Source organism: Equus asinus, chromosome 8 (genome assembly GCF_041296235.1).
Source record: "Equus asinus isolate D_3611 breed Donkey chromosome 8, EquAss-T2T_v2, whole genome shotgun sequence".
NCBI classification, from domain to species: Eukaryota; Metazoa; Chordata; class Mammalia; order Perissodactyla; family Equidae; genus Equus; species Equus asinus.
Window position 1 is genome coordinate 53,331,247 of NC_091797.1, and position 26,684 is coordinate 53,357,930.

Sequence of the window (26,684 nt, forward strand, 5' to 3'; positions counted from 1 at the left end):
CTTGACATAGGCATCTCTATCTACCATGAGCCCTAGTCTTTAAAATTTTGTCCCCTTACAGTATATTGGAAACTCGTTGAATATTGTGACTTGTGATATTATTCCCTGTGGTATATGTGCTAGTTTATGTTCTTCTAAACTTCACTCACTCAGACCAAAACAAGTTTTTGTTGTTAAGACTTCTTGTATTTATACAATCTGCCTTGCTCAATCTTGACGAAAATGGAGAAGAAAAAGAACCACACGCTATCACACATGTAGTCATTTCTCATAAACGTGGGATGCTTTGGTGGATTCTGTGAAGTCAACAAACATACATATTTAGTGGTTTGTTCTTTCAATGCAATACATTTGCAGTCCTTAAAAAATTATGATGGAGATGGATTTATTGATATTAAAAGAGGTCTACAGTATAACAAGTAAAATAGTAGACTGCAAAACAATATGGATACTATCATAGGATGTTATGAATAAATTGTATGTATGTGTATAATTTTATTTATGTAAGTTTATGTATAATATACTCTCTATACTTGAGCATAGGAGAGAACCTGGAGCCAAAAATGTTCATGGTGATTATTAGTGGGACTTTTGCTGATTTGTATTCTTTGGGTTCCCCCCCCCACTTCTCTATATTATCTAATTGTTCACAGTAAACAGTTTTACAGTGTTCTCATTTGTATCATCTCATTTTGAGGGTGGGGAAAAAGAGAATACAATACAGGTATTCGCATTTTGATAAATGATGAAATTATAAAAATCTCTGCCGTGTCTTCTCTATTGTTACAAATGTGTAAACGTGTTGTGCCAATGGCATTAAAGCTTTTTCTTTTTATGAAATCTCTTCTACATGCCAGGCACTGCATTAAGAACTTGAAACATTATACAAAGTAGGTATTATTATTGTCATTATGCAAATGAGGAAAGGATTCAGAGAATTTATGTAACTTGAATCACAGCTGATATGTGACTGAGCTGAGGCTCAGACTCACATCTAACTCTGAAGTCAGTTGTTGTGGTCTTTGTGATTCTGACTGTAGACGTCTTATCTGCCATTAGGATGAAAAGGTTAATGTATGTGAGTGGATTCTAAAGTGTTGCTTTAAAAAGCAGGTGCTCAGAGATTTTACCAGCGCGTGCCGTCTTTCAGTGCTCGTGTTGTTTCCCTGTGGTACTTTCAATTAGGGTGGAAACTTCTCAGGAGGCAGAATCACATCGTCTCAGTAGCCCTTGCCTCTCCTGGCACAGGCTGACAGTATAGGAGGTGGCCTTCTCTCTGTGACCGTGAGGCGTTCCTTTCAGATTCCGAGAAACTGAGGCTGGGCATCTGCCACCAGTGCACGTCCTTGTGGCCACAGGGCTCTCTTCCTTTTGGGGGAAGGGCAGAAGAGCAGTAGTTTTCAGACAGCTCATAGACTTCATCCCAAATGCTCTGGGACCGTGTGCAGTTTGCCAGTCTTGGGAGTTGGGAGCTAGACTAGCTTTGCCTCACATCCCCTCCTCCACCTGCAAAGGCGTCTTTAGAACAGTCTCTGGAAATTTTTAAAAACTTGGATCTTGAGCTTAGTTCCTTCTGTGATGTAGATTAAACAGTCTGTGGCTGTCACTCCCTTATCTCCCTTTGTCCTTCAGGCTTCCTCTTCCAACATTCACAGCATCTCGGGTCTTTCCCACACTTTATCTCAGACACCGTGGCTTCCTCACGGGATTACTCAGTCGGCCTGATATGTGACCCCCAGGGCCTCTCTGCCAAGTCCGCATTCCCATCTGAGCCCAATTACAGATCCCTGTGGGGCCATTGACTTCAGTGGGGGATGAATGGAGTGGAGGCTGTACTGTTTGGCAAAGGGGCAAAGTGCAATTATGGGGCTCTCTGGTGACTATTTAAAACATCTTCAGTTAGCCCCATGGTGAGGGTGCAGACACAATATTTTAAAAGATCCACCTTGAAAATGATTTCCCAGACACCACCATATACGCTACTTCGTCATGAGGTTCACCCATCTCGTGAGAAAGGAATCATGCTCATGATTATTTTCTACATGTTAATTGTTCAAATTGTTTAAAAAATTTGTGTCATCAGCCAAACACTTGGACGTCCCCCGTTCGTCAGACATTTACTGTGCCCTTTGTAAGTGCCAAAGTGCCGGGCGCTGGGATTTCTTATCATCTCTAGACCTGGGTACCCATGCTGATTTAGAGAATAGACTTAATGTTTTTAAATCTTTTTCTCTTCCAGTTTTCCAAAGAAATTAGCCTGTTTGCTTGGTGAAGAGAAACCAATCTGCTGTTTTCATAGGGTGAGTGATCCTTTGCTCTTTTATGTATTTTTTACCTCCGTCAAAATTGTCTCCAGTTATTGTGATACTTCAAGAAGAAGTGCTTCATAGCGTGCATTCTCTAGATATTTTCTGCTGCTTGGAACCAAGGTGTTCCTTCTCCTCATCAAATTGCCACCTTCTTCAGAGGGAGGGTTTCCCTCTAGTATTTTTCTGCCTTTTCTTTTTGCTGTTCACATTTTGCCTCTTACGGGTGCTCACCATCGTTGCTGTTCCCTTGTCCAGCTTGCAGAGAGAAGGAGAGAGGAAGTTACTTTGTTTCAGTGACTGATGCACGGAAATATGGCCGTGGGCAAGGCGAAACCATCCATTTCATTCACATGACCCACTGTTTCATGAATACCGTGAATAATAGAGACAGAGAATAATAGGGTGGGAGCCCTAGATGGGACCTTAGAGGTCATCTGGCAAAGCCACTCTGTGCAGATGGGGCAGCGGAGGCCTGGAGGGCTTCACGTCCCCTGTCTGGGGGCTTCTTGAACAGCAGCAGAGCTGGGATCATGAGAGGCATTTGACTCCCAGCTGCATGGTCTACCCCCCTTGCACCCCCGCAGTGCCCCCACAACATGGAGCTGTCTTTTGAATCTCAGTTCCTTCTGAGGATACAGAGTTATAGGTGGTTCGACGTGATGGGCTATAACAGCCGTCTAAGGCAAGGGTCAGGAGTGACACTGTTGAGCTGACTTTCTCATAATCATCCTTGGCTGCCACCAAGAGAGGTTGGTGGTGTGGATGCACCCAGCACACGTCTGCTGTAACCTCCTCTGACAGGGCCTGTGTTCCTTTGCACCCTTTCCAATCCACTGCTCTGCATTGCCCCATCACGTGCTGAGACTTGGAGGTCCATCTGTTTTGCAGCCAGAAGCCATGGTGCACCTGCAGGTGTGCAGGGCCAGCTGCAGACCCGCGCGCCCCCACTCGGGCCTGTCTGCACCTGCAGAGTAGTGCTTACCAGGTTTCTTTATAGTGTGGTACAAACTTGGCCTGCAGTTACGGACTTGTGGAGAAATGTTTTTTCATATTAAAAAAAAGGTGATACCCTTTTTTACATGAGTGCACCGTGGTGGGGTATGATGGAGAGAAGTGTGAGAATATGGGTCTCCCCTGGAATCCCAGAAGGTGGACTTGCCTGTCGTTCTTTCGAGGATGCCTGTGCTAGATCTGACTGGGTCACGCTCATTTTGGTTGATGACCTAAGTGTAGTTATTTCCAAAACATTTCATCTCACCTAGGGATTGGTCAAAGTGTCGTATTGAGGGCCTGTATCATTATTTTATCCCACTTGTCAACTTAATCACTTTATCTTAACAAATGGGGGCTTCTCTTCTGCCCCAACTGGAGTCATTGTTAAGGAACTTGATATGTCTCCTTATCAGGGTACAGAGATTGTCTGCTTTCTGCCAGTGCACTGAATAGAATTTAGAACATGGATGGCTGATTCATTGAGGGATCGCCTGCTTATTACTCCAACATTGATCTCTCCTGTCCTCAGATGCTCAGGATGAGTGAATGTGCAGTCATTAAAAGTGTGAAGTTTGGGCTGGCTCCGTGGCTGAGTGGTTGGGTTGGTGCACTCTGCTTTGGCGGCCCAGGGTTTCACTGGTTTGGATCCTGGGCACGGCCCTAGCACTGCTCATCGGGCCATGCTGGGGTGGCCTCCCACATGCCACAACTAGAAGGACCCACAACTAAAAAATACACAGCTATGTACTGGGGGAGCTTTGGGGAGAAGAAGTAAAAATTTTAAAAATCTTTAAAAAAAAGTGTGAAGTTGAAGCTTTCCATTTCCTCTTTTTGTCCAAGAAAAGCCCAAAAGGTTTATCCCCTGAGCACATGACAGTATAATGTGGGACGTTGAGATCTGCTGCTCTCTGCTCTGGGGAATCTAAAGATCTCTGTGAAATGGAGAGATTGATAAGACTAAAACAGAGGACCATGAAGGGCCTTAGGAAGGTGGAGAAGTGCTAAATTCCATGCCTACTTTGCAGTATTCTTTCAGTAAAGAGTAAACTGCTAAGGAGGTTAAACGGAGAAAATGGTAAAGGGATAAAATGAAGATGCTTGAAGTCATGCCGACCACTTGTGGCCACTTTGGTTTCCTGCTGGGGTCATCAGCAGTTTGAAGTTGACAGTCAGGAGGCATCAAATCGTTACCCAAAATATTACAAGCCATTTGCTTTTACCTGTTGGGAGGAAACTAAACACAAACTGAAGCCATGAGTTTCTCCCTTGAAAAGCAGCTCTGAGACTGGTCCCCATACATTGGGTCTATACCGTGCAGGTCGACATGCCACGCACATGTACACCTTGTAAAGGATGAGTCGCTGGGCTCCATTTCATGATAGGCAGTGGGGCTGGACCTGGAACAAAGCTGCTGTTGTTTCCAGGCTCACCCAGCACTTGCCATCAATGGTATCCCTTTAAGGGAAATCTAAGGCAAGACTCTTGCCAGGGCTGCGATTTTATTTGCAAGAGGCCGAGAAGCAATGGCATGTATTGGTTCCATAGCAACATGTCTGTGCAGCCAGAAAAAATATAATGACTGTGGTGGCCAGTATATCCTGGGCAGGATGAGTACAGCCTTGATGCCCTTTTTTATTTTCCACCGTATCCTGGCCCGCCTTTCCCCTCCTGCAGAGAGTGTGGACTTCGTAATTGTTGCTATCTATCCCTGCTATTAACACTTGCCTCTTGTCCCCATCCAGCCTGGGACTTGATGAGGGAGAAGGCAGCGTCTGTAGTAAAATTCTGCAGGCTGCTGAGCGTGCCAGCAGAGCTGGCAGGATCTCCCTGCCTTAGCAAACGAAAGTAGGTGGAGAGTCTGTGCTTTTCATCATCCCTGTGGCAGAGCAGCTCTGTCAGAATGGCACAGTGGGTAGAGCGTTTCCTGTACATTGCGGTCAGCTGCTCCTGGCTGGAAAGTGGGCCGTGAAATGCAGCAGTGTGAAATCTAGGGGAACAGAGTACCCATTTAATGTGCTACACAGATTTAGGAGACACCTACCAGGGTAGAGTGCAATGCTGGGCACAGTAGGGTGCACAAAGAAATACAGTACACTTTGCACATCTTCCAGAAGCTTCTACTAGAGATGTAGTTTCTAATGGCAGTTGCTGCGTTGTGTGTAGCTGGGGTTTTAACATTTCTCTGATGTTTTCTCATCTAGAAAATCCTCCATGAAACCATTGTTAATCACTCTTGATTTCAACAGCTGCTTTTTCCCCTCAACTCCTGAAGCATTTTAAAACTCTTTGCCATCTATTTGGCGGTTGTTTTATATTTCCTTTTTTGATATGTAAGGCTTTAGGGGCCTCAACAGTCTTTCTATGTAGAGGATAAGGCCTTCCAGGTCAAGAACTATCTATCTTATTCTTCATCTTTTTTTTTTTTTTTTAATTTTTCTACTGCTCAGAACTGAGCTCTGTAGATAGTAACCATGCCACTAATATTTCCTCATGATAACGTTATAGTCTCATCTTATCTCGTGAGGAAGAGGTGAGGCAAGTGTGTAAATATATTGAAAATGCTTCTAAATTCTTCAGAGAATAGATAAATTCAAGAAATTCTTGTTCTGGTGTGGTTTTTTTTAAAACATGTAGATATGAAATCACAAGGTAAGAATATCTAAAGACTTCACATTTCCTCGTCTTCCTCTTTGTGGCCACCGACCATGAACTGTGTACCCTAGAGCTTTACGCTGGCCCTGAAATCATTCTTTTTCCCACCCCCCACCCCCATATTTGTGACTTCTGTTGAATTTGCCTTATTGTACCGTTTAGGCCAGGCTTCTCAGTCAGACCCCTAGCAATGTCTTTCAAGCTATTAAGTAAGAGATTTGAAGGATTTTTCATTAAGGTGACAGTTTGATAGATTAGGATACTGGTTCCTAATTTAGTTTTGAGGTCTGCTGGGGGAGGAAAGGTTTTTATCATATAAAAACTTTTGTCTTGGAAGACTTGTCTTCCCTTCCCAAGTTCTGAGGCAACTGAGAAATAACACTAGCGTCTTAAGGCAGATGGAGGCCAGAATGCACCTAGGTGACTGGTAATGGGTAACTGAGTTAGAAACTGTATCGTGGGTTGAGAGCCAAAAAGATTTTCCCATCTTCCTCTTCCCCAGTCTGGGCCTGGTGACAGTCCACCTGCAGGAAAGTTTCAAGTCTGCAGGCCACTGTCTGTGGGGACAAGGAAGGAAAAAGAGACCAAAATCCACTCCGGGCTCCAAATTTTAACTCTACCCACTGGTAGATTAACTCTACCCAGTGGAGTTAACATGACCCAAGGAGAGGCCTGGACCACGCCAGCTTTAGCCCCGAGCCAGGTAACTCACTCCACATCCTTGGGAAAGAAAAGAGATGGAGTAAGAGGCCAGGAGAGTTTAGGGGAAGTCCTTCACTGGGAAAACAGGGGGTGGGGATGGCGTTTCTCTCTGGCTCTGTTCGCGTCTCTCCCTCTCTACACTCTAGTCAGGCAGTCTATCCCCAGTCTCACTCTAGCATCTTACTCGCTGTGTTTTCTTCATAGCTCTTTGGTTTATATATTTGTTTATTGGCTTTTTGTTAGTGTTTCTATTAGAATGTTAGTTCAATGAAAGCAAATCCTCATCAGTAACGTTTACCAGTGTATCCTGGTCCTTCAAACTGTGCTAAGCACATAGGAGGCCTTTGATAAATATTTGCTGAATGAATAAATGAATAAAAGTTGCTTTAGGCCCTTTCTCACGTTCCTTAATGGCCTGGACATCCTTGTCCCCTGTCTTGCCAGGCAAGCACCTATTCGTATTGTAAGACTCGGTTCAGTTAGCAGATTCTCCGTGGAGCCTGTCCGGGCTGCCCTTCTTGCAGAGGGAAGGAGCACCTTCTTGTTTGTAACTCACCAGTTGCCAGTAGTTGCACACACATGTGTGTGTGTGCATTTGTGCGTGCATGCATGTCTGTATCTGCCGTGTGTGTGAGTATGTGCATTTGTGTATTCTTTCTGGCTCTGGCTCTGTAACACTTCAGTTCACTTAATTGTTTAAATATTTATTACTGCTACCAGATTAGAAACTCCTGGGCAATCTCTTATTCATTCTTGATTCTCTGAAATCTCCCAGGTGGTAGGTGCTCAGTAAATAATAATATTAGCATTCCAAGTGCTTACAACATGCCAGGTACTGCTGTATCTTAGTACTTAAAATAACTTTCTACGTGTCTTACATATATTAACTTGTATCTCACAACAACCTTACTTTTTTTGTATGTGGTGAGGAAGATTGGCCCTGAGCTAACATCCGTTGCCAATCTTCCTCTACTTTGTATGTGGGATGCCACCACAGCATGGCTTGATGAATAGTGTGTAGGTCTGCACCCAGGATCTGAACCTGTGAAGCCTGGGCTGCCGAAGCAGAGCGTGCAAACTTAACCACTATGCCACGAGGCTGGCCCGTAGAACCTTACATCTTTAACGCTCACTTTAAAAGTAAGGAAACTGGGGACGTAAAGAGATGAAGTGGCTAGCCTACAGTCTTAGAGCTAGTCTGATTCCATAGCTGTTATTCTCTGCTGACTCTCAGAGAATGACTGTACAAATGGACAAATGAATTGAAGGAGAATCCTGGAAGCCCAGATGTTTATCATTAAATAGGGCCACAGACATGGGGATCAACACAAATGAGTAAGAAATGATCACCAAGCCAACCTGTGATTAGCCATGGTTGACACACATTCCTGAGGCCATGGCTGACATAAATTCACAGATGAACCCCTGAAATCTTATTCTAGCTGTTGCACTTAATTCCTAATTATCCATGGCTGCACAGTGGTATTGGTTAATGAAAGTAAATAATTGTCATATTTTGGGAATTATTTCTTAACGGGAAAATACTGAATCATCAATTATGAGTTAAACAGTTGCTGTGTGTCAGGCTCACTCCTAAATTTGGGGGGAAATGGGAGGTAGGAGGAAGCGAGCTTGGAGGGAGAAGAAGAGGGCCCTGAGAATATCAGCCAAGGTCAGTGTGTCTGGTTGAAGAGGCAAAGGTGATTACAGGTAGAGTTAAGGAAATTAAAAGAAATCAAGGGCAGTAAATATGAGAACTATGGCAAGGCATTATTATACATCATTAATTGCCAAATGGTGATATTAGAGAAAATGAAAGCTATTGTGCTAGTCAGGATAGGATGGGCTTATGCTGCAGAAACAGCCAACCCTAAACTCTCAAGGGCTGAACAAAATAAAAGTTTGTTTCTCACTTCCACAGTGTCCCCTGGGGAGCTGGTGTCTGTCCAGGACAACTGTCCTCCGTGCATAGCTCCATGATGCAGGCTGATTTGATCTTTTTTTTTTTTTTTTGGCTTGAATTTTTTTTTTTTTATTAATGTTATGATAGATTACAACCTTGTGAGATTTCAGTTGTACATTTTTGTTAGTCATGTTGTGGGTACCCCATGCTTTGATCTTTTGATCTGACCATCTAGAGGCTTCCTTCATGATCACAGGGCAAGAGAGAAAAACTAAAGAACTGCACCAGCAATTAAATGTCTCAAAGCTTTGTCCTGGAAGGGACATGTGTCACCTGCTGTGTCCTAGACATTGCATTCAGCTTTTTATACAGCTCATGTCCTTCCAGTCTTCTCATTTATTTTTGTTTTTCTCCCACCCAGCATATGCTAGGTGCTCAGTGAAGATTTGGAGGTGAAAGAATGAGTGGGCATAGGAATGAATTGTCACTCATGCCTGGTAGTGTTTATAGCGGTAATGTCCATAACAGCTCCCGAACAGTGATTGGAAAATCATAAAGACATGGGCAGATTGAATCCAGTGAAGTTGGTAGTTGAACTTGTGCTAAACGTCTGAAGTCTGAAGCCCCAGACTTCAGCCTGTCTTAGCGCCATCACTGTCTCACAGCCCACAGCTTGACTTCATAGTTTGTGTGTTATCTTGTTCCTCCTGAATAAGGTAGCGATCACTATCGTCATTTAAAAATTAAGAAACTTAATTAAGGAGAGGTTAACCTGTCCAGGATGCTGCCATGATTCCAACCCAGTATCTGACTGCAACACATGGTCTCCCTGCTACATCAGGCTCCCTCACACTTTGCCCTGCTGCCTCACGTCCTGGGGCCCCAACAGATGGGCATCATCCAGCTCCACATCAATGGAGAAGGGGTTCCGGACAGGGACAAAACATATGCCGAGGAAAGCATAGCAGCTGAATGTGAAAAATAAATTGGAAGATTTATGTGCGAGTCAACACAGAGAGTGGGGAGTTCAGAGAGAGAAAGTGGAAGATTGCATTGGAAAGGTAGGTTGAGCTCATACCACATGCATCGGACCAAAGAATGGGGCCTCTCAACCACGTCTCAATATGTAACTTTTCATCAAAAGAAACCTGAAGGCAAGGAGGGCCCGGGATCATGGCCACTAACAAATTCCTAGAAAATGGTGCTTGTTTGTTCCTGGCGTGGCGGGGTGGTGGTGGAGTGGGAGGGGTCTGAGCGCTCTGCCTGTCACTGGTTAAGTGTGGACAGACCGGGGCTGTGCAGAGGCTCCTGAACTAGGGCTTGGTAATCACTGGAGACTTTTCAGCAAGCTGGTGATGTGACCAACTGTGTTTCAGTGAGATTAGCTTTACAACTGTGTTCATGGCTCCGGAGCTACTGGAGAAAACCCGAGACGGGAGCCCCAGTTACGAGATTATTACAGGCATAAAGAGATAAGACTTTGAAAACTGCCGTGGGAGCATTGTGAAGGGACAGATGTGGTAGACACTACAAAGAAAGAGTTGACCAAAACAGAGCGACTATTGGGACATAAGAAACAAGAGAAGCAGTTGGAGATACCTGAATTTTTGAGCCCGGGTAGCTTTTGAAGGTGTCCTATGGTATATATTTTTTGAGCTTATTTTAGTAACAGTTTCATTCTGTGAGTTGGGGCTTCTCAGGTAGAATAGGGGGACAGCCTTGGACAAGATAAGCCCCTTTGAGTAACTGAGTATTGTACTAAGCCCACCCTTTTCACATATGCCTCTTTCTGCTTCCCTTCCCTCCCCAAGGTTTAGGATCAAATCTTAAATCAGCAGCGAAGTCATCAAGCTGAAATTTCATCTCCATCCTGGCCCTCTAGTGGAGATAAAATGGTTTGAACGTGGGTGAGAAAGTAAAATTAAAGTGTGATTGCCGGATCTAGCCCCTGATAAGAGAGGGCCCACCATCTCTCTCTTGCTGGCTAGCCTTGTTATCAGACACAACCTCCCCGCGGCTCTGGGAAACGGATGGTAATGTTTTACTTGTTGGTCAAATTTTTTGCAAGCTGACAATTTTTCTGACCTTCACAAGGCTGCTGCACACACTTTCTCAGTCTCTTTGGTCTGACAAGAGAGAGCTAGTTTGGATGGGAAAGAGGAGGAATGTATTACATTTCTATTATTCTTTTCTGGGGCTAGTCACGTCACTCTTCATAGGTGCCGGTCTCTAGTGGCAGAGGACAGTCTAATGAGAGAAGCTAAAGTTGTGTGCAGCTCATGCACAGCAACTCTCAGCTCCAAAGAACCAGAGCGAGCGCTTGGGCTTCCTGGGATTCAGGGGTCTGTCAGCCCCCAATCTCTTTTCCCTGGATAAAGGCTGGAGCTGAAGAGATGCTCTCAGGGGAGAAGAGACTCCGACATCCTGCCTTTCTTCTGTGCTTTCCGTGTGGGTCTGTGAAGCAGGCATCTCCGGCCAGCGGTGCAGAAAGTATGATAGAGTAGGAGGGCTTTGAAGTCATGGTCCCTGTTCCTGAAATGCCCTTGGCCCTTCTGATCCTGCCCTTGTTGGGTAGACCCTCTGCTTAACCCTTGTTGACATCTGAACGGCTTTACCCTCTATGAAGGCTTTATTCCTTCTTCAACCTGAGCAAGAGGCAGGGCCCCACTTGGCATGGGAGACCCGTGGCGTTCATGATCATTTCAGACCCTCTCTCATACCCATAAAATCACCACAGTTTGTTAGATTGATTTGTAAGTAAGATTCTTTGAAACAGCAAGATGCTGAGAAGCCTGTGCAATTTCTGGGTGGGGGAGGGGTATATAGTTAAACAGAAAGGCTACACTATTTGTAGACTCTTATGTGTTGTGCTGCAGGCGAAGGTGGAAGCTGACGTCAATGTTTTTCTTCCCCATCTTGTACGACGTCAGTGTTTTTCTTCCCCATCTTGTATAGTTTCAAGTGTAGTTTCTCACTAGTGCTAGAGACTTTAAACATTTCAAGTCTCCAGTGATATCTATATTCTTTTGATGTGCTTTGCACAGAAACTAAAGCAGGAACAGGCTTCAGAGTAAGCTAACCAAAGCATCTTGGGGCTTTTGATCACTTTCCATTAGCATGAACAGTAATCTCTGTCCTGTCGGATTTGGTCTGAAAGGACGTTCGCTGTTTAATGAAGATAAACATGTTGCTGGGTATTTCATATGTCTCCTCAACTCAGGAACTGAAAAATTCATGCGTGAGATTAGCTCTGTTGGCAGAAAGGGGATTCTGAATGCCCCACACATTTCCCTAGCCATTGACTGAACTTTTGAAATGTGCTTGCGCTGTAAAGAACAGATACCGAACAGATATGTCACTTACAAAGCCTTCTGTTTCAATGGCGCGTCCCAGGGGCCTCTCAACCACATCTCGCTGTGTAATATTTGGTCAAAAGAAACCTGAGTGCAAGGAGGACACGTGATCACCGCCACTAACAAATTCCTAGAAAGTGGTGCTTGTCGTTTGTTTCTGGTTAGGTGGTGGTGGGCAGAGGGGCTGAGCCACTCTGCCTGTCACGGTTTACATCATGCTCTGCTGTTGCTTCTGCTTCTGGCCTTGGCTCTCGCCCTGGCTTGCAGGAGGGAGGGCATGACTGTTGCTCTTTGTGTCTGAAAACCTGTGGGCAGAACTCTTTTGAGAAAGCAGATGAGAGGCTATATCCTTTCCTCAGCCCATTCTATTCCTCTTTGCTTTTTGACATACTGGAAAAAAAGTTTGCAATTACAGTTGTTTTTATCTTAAAAGAGAGTGCCTTTTAAATGTTTAGAACTTGGAAATCCTGTTTTTTTTAATTTAGGGCTTGAAAAACGGGGATGCTGACATTGTCCTTGGAGTACGGGTTCCTAATTGAGAGAGAACAGTAAACAAAGCAATTAGTTTGCTTTTAATTTAAAATGTGTTACTTTCTTTAGAGTTGAGAGGTGATTTGAGATGTTCCTGTTTTCACAGTCACCTGTTTCCTGGGTCTGTGATCATAATAAATTCCATAGCTCCAAAACATTAGAGCAAATTGTGTCTTCTGCAGGAGTTATTTACAGATAGTCCAATAACTGGTGCTTTCTGAGGAAGGAGCACTGTGTGTGAAAACTCTGAGGTAAAACCTTTTGTATCAGCCTTGGCGGCAGAACTTCTCAGGAGCTAGCTTTGAGGGTAATAACATCCCCATCACCGAGGCCAGTGGAGGGGGCGGCCCCCCTTTGATCTGCTGCCAGCTAACACCTGGCTGCCTCAGGGCGTCCTGCCTGGTAATTAAACCCCGGAGATTAGAGGGACCTGGTGAGGAGAGAGGTGGGGGGAGTGAGGTCAGAGCCTCACCCTTATAAGCTGAGGTACAGAAGGAAGCCAAGCTACCTAGGGGGCTCCTCTGGTTGTGGGGCAACCCCTAAGGCAGGCAGGTGGCCATGGATTGACCATCCTCGCTTCCCACTGATTCTCCTCAGAGGAAATGCTGTTTTCTCTAGTCCTCTGCAAGCTCACTTCTCTTTCTCCTGCTCCCTGAAGGACACTTTTGGAGCAGATAGATCATCAGTTCGAGCTTTGAGAACATTAGTAAGCAGTCTGTAGAAGGAGGTGGAAGTTTCCAGCTTTTTGGTTGCTGGGATGGTTCTGAGGGAGACAGGAATAGAGGAAGGATGGAGACATCTGAATAATGGAAATCAAGCAACGTGAAGGCAATGTTATATGTCAACCCCTGGGCCTGCTGCAGTCTGCCATGACTCAAGCTTAAATGTCCATTGTGTTAAAAGGCAGAGGAGATTAGGTATAATTCCACATCACTGCATTTGTTAGCTCCCTGTCCATTTATGAGAGGGAGTGGAAGATTGGAGCGCTTGTTCTGTTAGTTCACATGCAAGGTATCTTCCATTTGAATCATGGAAGTCAGGATAATTTTATCCACCTGTTAATGCCCTCTAGCGGCCAGCATGGTGCCCTTTAAGAAGGCCTTTCCCGACTCTTTCCCACCCCAGCATCCTCTGCTTCCCATCCCTAACTAGATGAAGCACCTGCTTCACAGGAAGGAGTTGAGTGTGTCATATCAAGTCTGTATTTGCTTATTATGATTTGTCTACCCCGTAGGAAAAAAATCAAAAACTTTGTTACCAAACAGAGAAAGTAGTGCTATTGCTATATCAAATTGGGATAACTCTTACATCTGTGGCACATCTGTATTACAAGTCTACTAGATCCGACGGAAGACTGTAAAACTTTGATGTAAATGTTTTCACAACCAACCGATTCAGTAAAGGAGGAGAATTATACTATTGGCAATAGTGGACAAGTCCTCTGCTGGCTTCCCACTCATAAATAGACAAGGTTGGTAAAACTACAAAATCTTCTCAGCTGTTTAGTTGGCCAAGGCAAAATTTGTTTTCCTTACTCAGAAGGTTTGATATACTGTCTGTCTGTCTTGCTTTAATATAGTTTTATATAGTTAAAGCATTATTCACTCACAGTTGTCTTTGAGTGAATTATGTAAATTATGTTTTGTTTTTGATACTTTTTTTCCGAATCAGTTCAGCCAGTCAAGTATTAAATGAGTGGCTACTGTGAGCTTGCTCTGGTGCATAGAAATTGCCTGGGGATCTCGTTAAAATGCGAGTTCTGACCCTGTAGGTCTGAGGTGGGGCCCAGGATTCTGCATTTCTAAGAAGCTCCTTGTGATGCCAGTGCTGCTGGTCCAAGGACCACACTTTGAGTAACAAAGTAATAGATGGGTCACAAGGTGAAAAGTGATACAGTCTATGTCCGCAAGAATTTTATGAGCTGAAAAGAAACTGGGAAAAGTACAGAAGTCATTATGGCATAAGACAGAATGTGTTAAAATGTCTAGTAAAAGTGAAAACATGCTTTACAGAATTAAAGATAGAAGTGATCACTTCTCACTGGAAAGATCTGGGAAACTTTCCTGGAGAAGGTGATTTTGAAATTGGCCTTGAGGTTTGGGTTAGTTTGCAGCAGGAATGGGGAGGTGTGGTGAAGGCAAGTGAGTGGAAAAGCACAGGTTCTGGGAAATGAAGAGTGTGGAGGGAACAAGAAGCAGCCCGTTTGCCTGTGAGGGGAGAGCGTGCGATACAGTTGCAAACGTAAGTTGAAGTTGTGTTATGGACTGTCAGGCAGTCGGGGGTGAAAACTCTAGACTTAATTCAGGAAGCAAAGAGGAACTAGCAACGAGAGATTTTGAAAGAAGAAAGTAAATTGATTGACACTGCAATTTAGGACGACTAATCTGACACATGTACATAGGATGCATTGCAGTGGGGAGTGACATCATTTTCCAGACAAGAAGTGACAGCACAGATAACGTGATTAATACTTGCACTGGGAGAACAGAGAGTAGATAGGATATGGAGAGAGGAGCACCAGAAGGCTCCCAGGAGGATATCAGGATTTTAATCCTGGATGGCTAGAAGCATGTTTGCACAATAACCATAAATAGGAACGTCAAAAGGAGCTATTGAACATGTTTGAAGAGCAAAATGACCTGGATGAGTACTCAAATGTCACTTGAAAAAGGTCCTCCTTGTCCATCCTGCCTAAAATAGCACCCCGGTCTTCTTACCCTGCTTTACTGTTTTCATAACACTTTTTACCATCTCACATTATGATTTTTTAATTTATTTGTGCCAAGTATTGAAATCCTTGCCTTCATGGAACTTAGAGTCTCCTAGAAGAGACAGACAATAAACATGTAAACAAGTAAATGTAATTAGAGGTGAAGGAAAGAGAACAGTGATGCATAAGAAAGAATAACAAGGTGAGATAGCCGGATCCACTTTAGATTGGGTGGGTAGGGAAAGCCTCTCTTAGGAGATGGCATTAAACTGACTATAGGCAGAGAAAATGGCGTGTGCAAAGGCCTTGAGGTGAGAAGTGCTTGGCACATTCGAAGAACTTGAACTTGAACCAATGTGGCTGGAGGCGAGGGTGAGTTAGGAGAAGAGCAGAAGGAGATGAAGTTAGAGTCGGAACCACACATAGTGAAAAGCCTCAGACTTGACAAGGAGATTCAGTTTTATTCTAAGTGCCTGGAAAGTCATGTCAGGGTCTAAACATTCAGGGTGACTGGAGGATGGCAAGAAGAGCATGGAAGTGGGGTAGAAAACCTGTAGTTGACCAGATAGGAAGTGATAGTGGTTTGGGCTTGAATGGTGGCTATAACATCAGAGAGAAGTAGGTGGGTTCAGATCCAGTATCTTCTCAATGTCAGCTATGCAGAACTTTTAGATTTTTGATGTGGATGAAGAATAGGGAGGTGATGACCAGGATAATTCCTGGGTTTCTGGCTTGAACAACTGAGGAAATTAATATGCTATTCACAGAGATGGGGAGGACAGGCACGTAGCAGAGTTTTGAAAATATTGAGTTTAAAGTGCGCGTGAGATATTCTGTTTTTAACAGTGGTTAAACTCATAACATAAAATTTGCCATCCTAATCACTTTTAGATGTACAGTTCAGCAGTGTTAAGTACATACACGTTGTACACCCAATCTCCAGAACTCTTTGCATCTTGCAAAAGTGAAACTTCACACTCATTAAATAATAACTGCCCATTCTCCTCCCCCTAACCCGTGGCAAGCACTGTTCTGCTTTCTGTCTCTATGAATTTGACTGCTCTACATACCTCATATAAGTGGAATCTAGAGAACCTTGTTTAAGTTTTTGTCATTTTGTGACTGACTTATTTCACTTAGCATACTGTCTTTAAGGTTTATCCATGTTGTAGCATGTGTCAGAATTTCCTTTCTAGAGCTGAATAATACTCCATTGTATGGATAGATCACATTTTGTTTATTCACACTTGGGTTGTTTCCACCATTTGGTTTTTGCAAATATGTGTTCAGGTCCGTGCTTTCAATTCTTTGGGTATATACCCAGAAGTGGAATTGCTGGATCATATGGTAATTCCATTTTTAATTTTTTCAGGAGCCATCATACTGTTTTCCACAGCAGCTGCACAATTTCACATTCCCCCCAACAGTGCACAAGGATTCCCATTTCTCCACATCCTTGCTAGTTCTTGTTATTTTCTGTGTTTTTGAAAATAGCCATTATCACCCCTTTAGGGTGTGAGGTGGTGAGACGTTCTTTTCAGTGGATATTTCAGGTAGGCTGTTAAGTTGTTAGGTCTGCAGACCAGGAAGAGGTCTGGGCCCAAGATATACCATATGTGTTCACATTTAAGCCATCTTCCATCTTTTGAATGAGTTTTTTTGCCAACGTGACTGTAAACATTTAAGGACTTAGAGATAAAACAATCAGATTTGTACTTAAACTATTTATTTAGTCTCACAAACCCATTTGGAGTCATATGTAGATTAATTTAGAAATATTCCTTTTTTCTACTTTCATATTATGTGAAATAATTTCTTTACAACCTACATCTACAATACCAGTGCCTTCATCATCTTTTGAACTACTTTGTGAGTCATCTAATATGGTTTTCCAGAGCTTATCATCTTGACTTCCATCTAAGTCATTTGAGATATAATATCTTTTGAATCTGCGTGTGATGGTTTCGGCAGAAATTTTATCCAAAGCCACGAGTACCTATTCTTTTATCTGTTGGTTACATTTTTAAATACCTTACTGGCCAAACAAATCACATAGCCAAGCCCAAAGTTAATGTGAGCATGGATCCAGGGGGGGCATGATATATTGGGCCCGATACTATAGCAATATGGGGACCAAACAATATTATGATGAGATTTTTTTCCTCCATGCTTCCAGTGAGTATGTATTCATGAACTTAACCACTTACTGTGTTAGTTTTGAAATTGAAAATGCTTTCGTCATTTATAATGACATCCAATATTTGCAACTATAAAGTCATACTCCCAAGAATAAATTACTAGTTAAATTTGTTTCCTTCCTTCAAAAAAAAGCAAAACCCCCCCACAATTCTGTTAGGTGACTTTTATAAGCATGCAAAAGTGGCATTGATGGAGGTGGTTTCAAAAGAATATGTTTTTCATAAAGAGTGCTTTGTTGTTTAAGATAAAGTATTTAAGAGAGCAGCAAATAATATGATAAGCTTTATAAGAACTCAAAAATTGAGGGAACTCAGTCTTTTCTGAGAGGTGCATTGGGAAAACCTTCCCTTGTGCATAATAGGTTATAAACTTGGCTTTGGAGACTTAACTGTAAGGAAGAGTTTTCATTCCGTAAAAGTCCTTAAACACTAAAATAGTGATTGAGCCCATTTCTCATAAGTGTCTGTTAAGAAAAGTACTTATCTGGAATGTTGGAAGTTCAGTCTTTCCTAGAGGCATAAGAAACCTTTCAAGGTTCCTTCTGAGCTTGCAGAGCCATGATTGGGTCATGCCTCTTACCCCTCTGTCCATCCATTTATTTATTCATCAATTTCAAGCACCTTCTATTCTCCAGAGAATTTCTAAGTACCGTAAAATAGAAAAGCTTTATTATCAGTTTGAGCAACAAAAGGAAGCATAGCAACAAATATTAAACCAAGAAGATTTACATTGCCGCAAAAATTGGACAAATTCATACTGCAGGTTCTTAAACCAAAAATCTCATGGATTTGATTCAGGAATTGAAATCCATTCTCTTCGAAATCTCACAGCATGATGATCTGTTTCTGTAGTGGTCATTTGGGTAAGGAAGGCATGGCGCTAAAGAAGCAGCCTTAATATATAACATGGAAGAGTATGTTTATTTGGTTGCCAGCTGGCCATTGTCTAGCCATCCATCCATCTACCCATCCATTCATCTGTCCATATGTCTTTTCATTTATTTTTACCTGTATCAACTTACTACATGGTATTGAGTGATGTTATCCGTAATCATGGCCATGCCCTTTACCCTCTTAGCATGAAACAGAGTTAGGTAAAAGTAAGTACTGCAAAAGTTTTTCTCCTCTTACCTCAAAGTTATGAGTGTTTGTATGCTAGTTAGGCCCATTAGACCCAGTTAATCGTTGAGACTCCACTGAAACGAATAATGATAATGTTCATTTCACATCTTTGACCTGGGAATTGCAAAGTGATTTACCAACATTAACTTATCAATCCTCCTAACACTTCTGAACAAGACATTATTTTTTAACTCGGCGTATAAATGGATTCTGTGTTTCCCAGAGAATTTAAATGTCTCAGCTGCTATTAAATATGGAGTGAGGAGAAGAATTAAAGCTAAAATCATCCTTTTCTGAACTACGGCTTGGTGGCCTGATCTACACAAGAATGTCTTATTTTTTGGAACTTAAAAAGCAAGGAGGGAATGGGGAGCATCAGCTTTGCTTATGTAAAAGTATTAAATAAAATAATACCAGGGAGAAATCATTAGAACCCTCAAATGGCCATTTTCCTTAAAACACTTTTTTCATCTGATTTGGTGCTTAGTAAAATGATGAACTGGAAATGATACTGCCTGCTCTGTGTCACCCAAACGATGAGTCACAGCGTGTGAAATGAATGAAAACAAATCACCAGCTAAAAGGCCAAACTTCTGTGTTACCCTAGAAATATTTCTCATTTTTCCAGGGCTTCCGCTCTCCTTCCATTCCTGTGTAACTCAGCTTATAGTAAACCCTGATGCCAAGATTTTCAGTCACTTCCCTGCCAAAACCATGCTGCTCTCAGCCTGGGAGTAGGCCCCGTCCCGCAGATGAAGAGCAAAGGAGAATCACAAAAAAAGGAGTATTTCTACAGGAGGAAATGGGACAGTGTGCCGTTCATTGTAACATCATTCACCCTTCCTGGTAAGGGGAGGCTTTGATGAGAAAGCAGAGATTTTTATAACTCCTGTAGTCTGGCAAGTGAAGCCACACTAAAATTACTTAAATCTTTAAAAGATAGAAGCATAATAGTTGGTGTTCTTAATCATTGTAGGTTATCACTGAGGCCCTAATTTGCTTTCTTTACACTGTTGGTTCTCCTGGAGCATGCTGCTGGAATAGGGGCCCTGTAGGGATGTACACAGGTCTGTTGTAATACAGTATTTCAGGAAATTTAAGTACTCTGTAGATAGTCAACTGTAGTTTTGTTATGGAACCAAGGCTGCTTTTTCTGCAAATCTGGCTTGTGTTCCTATTAAATCCCCCCCCCCCCAACCTTTATTTTGCAAGGGGAAATTTCAAGATCTCATTGCTGTATTTAACCTTCTATTTTAGTCGTCAGCCAGTACACTTATCCTCTCCTATGAAGCCTACATGCGTTCTCTCCCTGATTAACTTTTTAGGGTTTGGGATGTCCAGCCTGACCTCATGAGAGAATACTCAAAAATAGAACTGATACCAGCACCCTGGGCACACCTTCGAAAGGGACATTTTTCATGCTGTTTACTTATTTCTTGGTAAAACAAAGTCTGGTGGTATGGTGCTGGCTGGTTCACTTGGCACATGATGGACATACTGATTGGTCAAGAAGGTTGACCTCTGGTCTACCGATACCTGCCTTCCTTCAGGCAAGGACTGATTGGCTGCGTCATGCGTATCTAAGTATCTGGTCTGAGCACAGCTGAGTGGGAGAACGTTAGACCATGTCTGGCTGAGTTTTGGCCTCTCACTCAGTGGCCTAGGTTCCCTAGAGGGAATGTGTTATTAGCTGCTGTGAAGTAAAAAGCAGTTAATAATGATCCAAGTTGGAAAATAGAACCATAGCTACAAAAGCTACAAAAGTAGAAGTAGGAGAGCTGAGCACAAGATGAGGTGGGCTCTTCCTGTATATCTAGCGCCCGAACCAACCATGTGAAGTAAACCAGTTGGTGATTCAACTCTTGTCCCCGTGAGGTCTCTTGGGCGAGGTCAGAGAGCTGTCGAAGGTTGGTGCAGGAAGGGGATTGGGAATAGCTTGACCCTGTCTTAATTTTAATTTACCTTGTGTGGTTTATAGTTTATACGGGGGGAACCTGAGTCTGGAGCAGTGGAGGGCCTTTCTTGGGGTAGCAGTTAGCACGGATCCCAGCCTGGTCGTCAGGTCACCTGCTGCCCCCGGCCACCTCCTTCCATTCACCAGAGGGACTTGTCACCCTTTTCAAGTCCTTTTACTTTACTTTGCTTTAAATTCCTCTAAGTGTAAGACTGAAAATGTGATCATGATTATGCAAACATTTTAAACTAAAAGTCTTTCTGTACAAAGGTGAAATACGTACAAGCTGTCTCTAATTTCTCTGACCTACTGATTCTAAGATATGTCATAGATCTAATGATTAGTTTCCCGGGGGAAAAAAGAGAAATGCTACCACTTTTGTATGTATTTTGTATGTATGTATGTATGTATGTGTTTCATATATGAAACAAGTCCTAAGTTCGGAAATGTTAAAATATGAAAAATAAAGTCATGTGGATATCACATATAAGCTGTGTGTGTTACATATAGGCTCTTTTACACCTGTGTCTGCTCCTTAGGCATGCTGTCTGTCCCAAAACGGTCCCAGGTGTGAAAGGTGACTCCTAACAATTCATGTTAATAGGAATCAGTGAGGGCTTAGGGAAACAATCCAGAAAATTCATTTTGAGCAACCTAAACTGCTAGCTAGTAGCTAAGCTAGTAGCTAGGAGTTTCATTGACCACAGGTCTCAACCACATTTACCACATTTCTCACTAAGGAACGTCCTAAGTGTGGATGAAAAAGCATGAGAGGCACAGCAGGTGGGGGCAAAAGGGAAGTGAAGAAGCTGGGTATTCCACACCCTAGATCGTTAAACTACACTCTTAAGACATTTTTTTTAAGTGTATGTGTGTACAAGAATTTCGACTTTGCCGAATGAAGAGTTCTGGAGATGGATGGTGGTGATGGCTGGATGACAGTGTGAATGTATTTAATGCTACCGAATTATACATTTAAAGTATTTTTTTATGTTATGTGTATTTTACCACAGTTTTTTAAAAAGTATGTATATACATATATGTATGTACGTATACTTACACAATGTTTTCCATTGGTTTGATGAAAATGCATCAGGCCGTGTCATCCATCCATCCATCCATCCATCCATCCATCCATCTTCATTCTTGTACTCAACATTTATTAAGTCCCTATTATGTGCTAAGACCTGTGCTAAAAGTTGGGATACAAGTATAAATACAATATACTCTCCTTGAGTTTCTCACAAGTTAGTTTAGGTAAAGGCCACATGAACAATAATTACCCAGCGTGAGGGGAGCAAAAATGAATGTATAGACACAGTTAAGACAGTATCCAACTGTGCAGAGTTGTGGGGTGTCTTGGCACTCATCTTGTCGGTGAGGGACAGGAAGGGATCACCTGCTGAGGGACAGCATGGACAAAGCATGGGGAAAAAAACAACATAGTACATAGTGTGTGCAGTGAACAGTCAGTACTCCATTATTGACGAATTGATGTGTCACGGGGCCAGTGGGATGGTGAGCCTATAAGGCTGTGAAATAAAGGAGCAAAGTATAGAGGTCCCCATACACCATGTTAAGGAATGTGGACTCCTCAGACCAGTGGAGGTCAGACCACATTCTCCAGTGGCCTGAGGATTTCTCAAAGCCCCCTGAACACCCAAGGGGCTGCCTTTGGAAGTCCTTGATGGTGATGGGTGGAGAGGTAGAGGAACCAAGAGGTCAACATAAATAGCCTCAGTTTTGTTTTACGTACAAAGTTTCTATGTAAGATTTTGATTGAAGGCAGGGTTCTGGCTTAAAAAAAATAATACCTTTGAAAATCACTGCTCTTGGTGTTGAGAACTCACCAAAAATTATTAGAGTTAGTTACAGTTGAGTTTGTGTTTTAAAAATCAGTATTCTGCATTCAAAGTGATGAATCTGTTTTATCCATTTATGAACCGTGTACTTCACCTAGCAGCACTTTGGACTCAATAAACATTCGATGAAGTGTTCAGAGTGAATTATTTTAGGGGTTCAATTGGTATACTGTTGCCGTAAGGGTCAACTTAAATAGCATATTGCCCACTGACTCAAGAGGAGCTTGTAGAAATATAAACGGACTTTCCCCTTATTCTCTTTCTCCTTATGTAAAGTTGGACTGCAATATTTTTTTTTTCTCAGTTTCCTGTGTGTTTTGAGACTTTAGCTTTTATAATTTGATGCCTTGGACCTGGTTGACAACTCTGATTCTGTATGTAGGATTGAACTTTGTAGAAAATAACAGTTAATTGTAGTTTTTTTAATGCTTAGAATATTCTGGGCAAGTTTTGTTTCTTTATGGACTGTAGCCAGAATCCTACTGTTTTTCAATTTGTTTAAACGCAACAGCTTATACAACATATGTACATGTTCAGTTGAAGATAAAGGATATCATTATTTTTAGCCTGTTACAAAGAAAACCACATTTTCTCTTAAATGTCTTGATATAAAGTAATTTGAACACAATTTCTGCACAAATCATTTTCAAGAGATTGGCTGTCAAGTGTATTTTTTTAAAGTAGCACTTTCATAAGAACCAATGAGACTTTGCAAATTTAGATACATTCTAAGCCTGAAATGTGGTTGAAGATGTCAGTTTTTAAACAGCACTTTGAGAAGTAGTTAGCTTAAAAGTATAGCAATTCAGAGCACACTGAGAATGATTTTGAAGAGTAAAGTCTTGATACACTGGAAAGAAAGTTGACAGATTCACTACAATTAGGAGACAAGCAGGCGCAACTCCTACTTGTGCAAACTTCTTGTCTAACCAACTTCTGTTACTGGCCTAAGAAAACCTCCAGCAAATCCTTACTCCTTCCCAGCTCCTGAATCTACTGGGAGATGCAAATTCTCCCAGTTTCCTTATGTAGGCATACACAGATAGAGAATGATAGTATTACAACCCACACCCCTTGACTTAAGGATGAGTAAGTTAGGCCTATGAAAAATGACAGGACTGAAGTGCACTTTCCCTTTAAGCTTGGTGTGTGTGTACACGCATGCACGCATGCACAAGCACATGGGCACAGGCGCAGAAGCATGCATGCTCAGACCTACACATTTGTTTGAGTGCACCAGTTAGAAAGAGGAGGAAAAAGTGACTTGAAACTCACTTCCCAACTTCTACCACCATTACCACTATGTTCATCAATTCTAACTTCATTCTACTGTTGTGTAAAGGTTTGTTAATGTGCCCCACGCTTCAGCAGACAAGGTGATGTTATGTGGAAGTTTTGCCTTCTCTACTACAAGAACCTGAATATTTAAGTATCGCAGACTTTTGCCTGATATCCTTTGGTCTTGCTGTTTTTAACTGATTGAGCTTTGTCATCATATAGAGGCAGCAGATTAAATTTGCAAATGAATGAGGTGTTATTTTCTTCAGTGTTTGTTATTTTTGTACCCCAATAAAGGTATTTCATGGCCTGTTGCCAGTTTTATCACCTACTGGAAAGTGTTAAGTGCTCTCTCCTCATCTCTGAAAACCCTACCCAGCTACATTTTTGGACTCATGTCATATCTTCCTGAATTCAGATATACCTGCGAGGTCCACTTCTCTTATATGGACATACACTGTCTCTCTCTCTCACGCACACACACACACACACACACTCACACACCCGTGTACATACAACAGAGAGAAAGAACAGTGAGTAGCAGGGACAGTGCCCACCATTTCTCTTCAGTGTGTATCCCCTAGCCCCATCCCGCAAGACAGGTGCTAGATGGAAGATGTGAAGTTGCTGTTCCCTTTGTGGGTCTCGTTACCAAGTTATATGACCACACTCATAATGGTTGGCCCCTTTAAAATGACTGAGAGAGACAGCATGAATGGTGCAGACTTTGGGGTTGAAAGAATTACGTTGAAATCCCTTCTCTGCCACCTCCAAGTTTTGTGATCTGGAGCTCTTGCTTAATCTCTCAAAGTTTGTTTCTTCTTTGGTCATTGGGGATAGTAAACCTCCTTTCACAGGCTTTTGGGGAAGATTAAGTGAGAATTAATATAGGAAATTTAGTTTTTGTTAGTTTTAATCTGAAATTATAAAACTTTTAAAAAATGGATGTCCATCCCTAATAGACTGCGGGTGGTGGGAGTTGTCAGGAAGAGCTGGCTCTGAGGGTGGGAGGAGTAAGTAGCACCTTCTGATGACTGACTTTGGGGCACTGGCCCTCGGCCTTGGCTGCACGTTAGAATTTCATTGCCCAGGCTGCACTCCCGACCGGTGAAGTGAGGCTCTCTGCAGGGGATCCCAGGCATCAGTATTTTTAAAGCTCCCCAGGTGATCACAATATGCAGCCGAGTTTGAGAAATGATGCTTTAGGGGGATTTGAAAGTCTCCGGTTCTTCCAGTGGCTAAATGGATGATACTTGGAATTCTACAACCTCTACTTTACTCTTTTTGCTGAAACAAAACACAGGCTTAGGCATCATGCCAAAAGAATATTATGTCTGATGTAGTATGAATTAGATTATTAAGTTCTCTCCAAAGAGCCAATATAAATAGGTGGGTATTGGGGTGGGAAAGAGAACAGATGTCTCTAGATGTCTAAGGACAGTAACAGTTCACTAGAAGGGAACAGACATGGATACAAATGGAACTAAAATAATAGAAAACCTAGCAATTTCAAGCTACTTGTTGCTTTTGGAAATTAGTCCTTGCAAAGCACCACCCAGGAGCTGGTTGACTTCCCTGAAAGGATTATGGCGCTGGCTGGTGGGTCATGATTCTCAAAAACTTGCTACATCTTCAAAATGTGGGATGAAAAAAAAGCTTATGCACTTGTACTCACTGTAACCAAAAGTCAGTTAATTAAATTTGCAAAATGACATATATATATACACATATATATATTTAAAGTTTTCTTAAGAGAATGGACTAAAATCACACCATACTCAAAATCTCTCTAACCTCTTTTCAACAAATGGTCATGGGACAGCTGGAAAAGACACATTAGACACATGTGAAAGAGTGAAGTTAGACCTTTCACACCATATACCAACAATTAAAATGGATCAACAACCTAAGTGTGAGCGCTAAACTGTAAAGCTCTCAGAAGAAAACATAGGAATCTATCTTCACAACCTTGGATTTGGCATTCAGTTCTTAGATATGACACTGAAAGCACAAGCAACAAAAGAAGAAATAGATAAATTGAACTTCATCAAAGTCAAAAACTTTCGTGAATCAAAAGACACTATCAAGAAAGTCAGAAGACTACCCACAGAATGAGCAAAACTATTTGCAAATCTCGTATCTGATAAAAGTTTAGTTCCCAGAATATACAGAGAACTTTTAGAACTGAACAACAAAAGACAAACAACCTAATTGTAAAATGAACAAAGGACTTGAATAGATGTTTCTCCAAAGAAGGTATACAAATGGCCAATAAGCACATTGGAAAAAGATGCTCAACGTCATTAGTGGTTAGGGAGATGCAAATCTAAACCACACTAAGATACCATTTCATACCCATTAGGATGGCCATAATAAAGAAAAAAAGAGGAAAATAACAAGCGTTGGCAAGGATGTGTAGAAATTGAAACCTTCATATATTGCTGTAAAATGGTGCTGCCACTGTGGACAACAATTTGGCGGTTCCTCAAAAGTTAAATATAGAATTATCATATGACCCAGCAGTTCCACTCCTAGATATACACCCAAGGGAATTGAAAACAGGCATTCAAACAAAAATGTGTACAAGAATGTTCATAGCAGCATTCTTCATAATAGCCAAAAAGTGGAAACAACCCAAATGTCCCTCAGCTGATGACTAGAGAAACAAAATGTGGTATATGCATATACTGGAGCATTGTTCAGCCAAAAAAGAAACGAAGTACTGATTCCTGCTTCAACGTGGATGAATCCTGAAAACATTTTGCTAAGTGAAAGAAGCCAGACACTAAAGGCCACATACTGTATGTGATTTATATGCAACATCCAGAATAAGCAAAGGCATAGAACAGAAAGTGGATTAGTGGTTGCCAGGGGCTGAGAGGAGGAGGCAATGGAGAGTGGGTATAGGGTATCTTTTGGGGATGATGAAAATCTACTAGAATGAGATAATGTTGATGGTTGCACAACATTGTGAATGCACTAAGAAACACTGAATTGTACACTTTAAAAGTGGTGAATTTTACATTACGTGAATTTTGCCTCAATTGATAAATCTCTCTGTGACCCCATCTCTTTCTAATCCTGTGCATGTGGTCTTAAACCAATCACTTAGCCAGG

At 42.1% G+C, this 26,684-nt stretch overlaps 1 protein-coding gene across 4 annotated transcripts in view; it reads left to right on the forward strand.

Moving 5' to 3' along the window:
- Nucleotides 1-26,684, forward strand: part of ATXN1 (ataxin 1) — a 384,106-nt gene that overhangs the window by 199,220 nt on the left and 158,202 nt on the right. For all 4 annotated transcript variants that reach the window (XM_044773206.2, XM_070515602.1, XM_044773209.2 and 1 more), the window contains one exon: nt 2,240-2,300. The gene's annotated coding sequence lies outside the window, so the exon portion shown is untranslated. The remainder of the gene's footprint in view (nt 1-2,239; nt 2,301-26,684) is intronic.